Here is a 3044-nt window from a genome sequence, read left to right on the forward strand (position 1 = left end):
TTTAGTATTAAGTAGAGTACTTGCTTGATGTCTTGGTGGCACTGGTGGGGGCAATGATAGGGCAATAAAATCATGACTTTTTAATAGTTGACATGGCAATGGAGGATTCGTAGTAGATAAGCTGTGATGTCTTGGTGGTACACGTGGTAGTTCCGGACTTTGTGGTTGAAGTCGTCCACTTTGTGACAATGATCTTGGTTTAGGTACTACTGGGGAAGGACACTTTAGTGTCTTTTTTGATAAACCTAATAATAGTAATTGGTTTTAACATATTATTTTTATATCTTAACTTTTATCATCTAAAGGTGTCTAAAAATGGCATAAATTAATGAAAATTTAACACTTTCAATTCATGAATTGCTACACTTGTGAGCAAATCTTACATGTATGTATTCAAAAATAGCCAGAATTTATGTAATATAATTTTGTACAAATTTGTACACTCTATTACCCAAAATTTATTTAAGTGTACAAATTTGTACACATTATTATTTGAATGTACAAATTTGCACACTTCTGAAGTGTACAAATATGTATACACTCTAATGTAGAGTGTACAAATTTGAACAATCACACAATATTACATGTATATAGCTATGCCAATATACGACACATCTTTGCCATTTTCTTTCTAAAAGTGCTGAAATTTATGTGAAGTAATGAAATTAATTTTATGAAACTATTGCAATATTCAATGACCTTCTGTCAGTACAAATTTGAAACAAACTTTTAATAATAAAAGTTAACTTTTAAAAATAATGTGTTTTTTTAAGTTTTAATGAAACACTGACTGTCACTACAATTTATTGGTTGCTGATTACATTAGCTAATTAATGCATTTTTATACCTTTTACTTTTCTAGTAGCTACTCTCATTTTATGTAGCAGTGTTGGATGTTCTTCAAATGCTCTTATAAGAAGAGACATTCCTTCATCAGCACTAGTGGCACTTCTAATCTTTCTTATAGTATCAGCATCAAGCAGTGGTAGAGACTCCTCCAGTTGTCCTTTGATCAATAACTCATGAAACTCTATCAATTCAGATACTGTTGGTCTATCATCTGGTAAATCCATTAATGCAATAGGAGAGAGTGGAGGACCTCCTATCAATGGCTTGTTTGTACCTGTAGGAGGATGCTGAGAGAATTAAAATAGCTGTAGTAATTACAGTGTATGTCAACTGAAGCATTTCATACTGCATACCAATCAATTATGGCTTACTATGAATTTTATACATGATTAACAATTTTAATATTTTACATTACTAACTTGATTACACTCCTCCACCAATCTATGAAAATACTAATTTTTGTACATCTAAATCATCAATGTAACACTCACCAGTAGCAGTGCTGTGTACATTATTGGTTCCTTTGATATCATTACCACTGATCATAGCATTACATTCTATAGAATACACACACAGAGTCAATACTAATACAATCAGTGATATTAACTTACTCTCTTGATCTAACTTGTCAGCTACAGCATTCTCATTCATAGATTTAAGAGCATCTGACAGTGAGTCAAAGGTAGTTCCTCCTTCACTGTCAACATTATCAGTTCTACGTAACCACTTGGTCAGGCATTCTGTCAAGCAGCAAGGTACATCACCAAAGAAATTGTTCCCAAAACATCTAGTGTGTCCTTGTGTAGTCCTAGTCTCAGTCCCAGCTCATGCCATCTTGTCTGAGGGAAACCACATCTCTTCAACAGATCAAGCACATCAAAAAGTTGATCTATGAAAACAATATATAAAAATATACTACAAACTAAAGCTAATGGATAGTACTAATAGTCAATGGAGAAGTGATGAGAGAAAAAGAGCTGCTGCAAAGGGATAGGGGTATCACTTGCATAGCCTGTACTCTACTGCTAATGTTTGCTACCAGGATGAAGATCTACCCAATTCGGAAACCTTTCCCATCAAATGAATGGGAAAACACATTGCCAATACTGCAATAGTTCTTCATACTTCATGAGCCACACCTAGACAATTGAAGATTCTTCTTACTTTAATCATTTTTTCTCTGCCAGTCTGCCTCTGTGTCTCTTTCTGTTTTTCTAGTTTAGGATTAAAGTCCCGGTACCTGTACATTATTGTACAGTTGGATCAAGAGGAGGTGTCAGGATATCGATAATAGAGAAGACATTAAAGTATGTGTACAAGACTGTGCATGCATCTGTACATATACACTATACACTGGAGGGGCTAATATTGGATGGGATTAATATACTGGGTACTCAATGCATTTATAATGAGTGACTGATTATAATGTAGTGGTAGAACTATGGTGTTCTTGTTGCTTGTGCATAATGGAGATTGACAATGCAAATTGTTCTTATTTTCCGGCACCAACTTCTGGCTTTATTTATTCACCTTATTCAGTTTAACCTTATGCATCTCTTGGGTTTTTTTCCCGAAAAATGGCTCCAAAATCATTTTAAATTTGTATGACATTTTCTGATACATATTGATGTCCTTATGCTGTGTAGAAAGTTTGAGCTGATTCAGATTGAATTTGGATTTTTTACGATTTTTTAAGTTGCTCAAAAACCAGGTCAAACTCCCTGTGCTATAATGGTCTTGAGCTAAATTTTGCCAAAATTGAAAAGGACAAAATTTAAGCCCCATGCTTCTGTATCCTATTTTTAATTTGTACACATTACTTCTTTTAGAGGGACCTCCTATACTTTATATAATATATACAGTCTCTTTTATTCAGTAGTTGTTCTCTCGTTGTTTCTAGTTTAATTTGGTGAGACAGTCTGATCAATCTCAATTACTAATACCATTCCATCATGATCCTAAGACTAACAATGATTTTGTACCAAAGTACTATACTGGTTTTTGTTAGAACTGAGATTATCTATTCCCTTATTATCAATAGGGCCAATGGGCAGAAGTAAGTCTCCTTGAAACTGGTGTCAAAAAAGTCTGTTTTGGTAAGAATAAATGGGTTTAACCTTGTCTGCTCATGGTTTTTCTAAAATCTCAAGAACCAATGGCTCTAATTTAACACTACCTCACGGGCAAAGCCTATG

This window comes from Amphimedon queenslandica, unplaced genomic scaffold, assembly GCF_000090795.2.
Source record: "Amphimedon queenslandica unplaced genomic scaffold, v1.1 AMPQUscaffold_12931, whole genome shotgun sequence".
NCBI classification, from domain to species: domain Eukaryota; kingdom Metazoa; phylum Porifera; class Demospongiae; order Haplosclerida; family Niphatidae; genus Amphimedon; species Amphimedon queenslandica.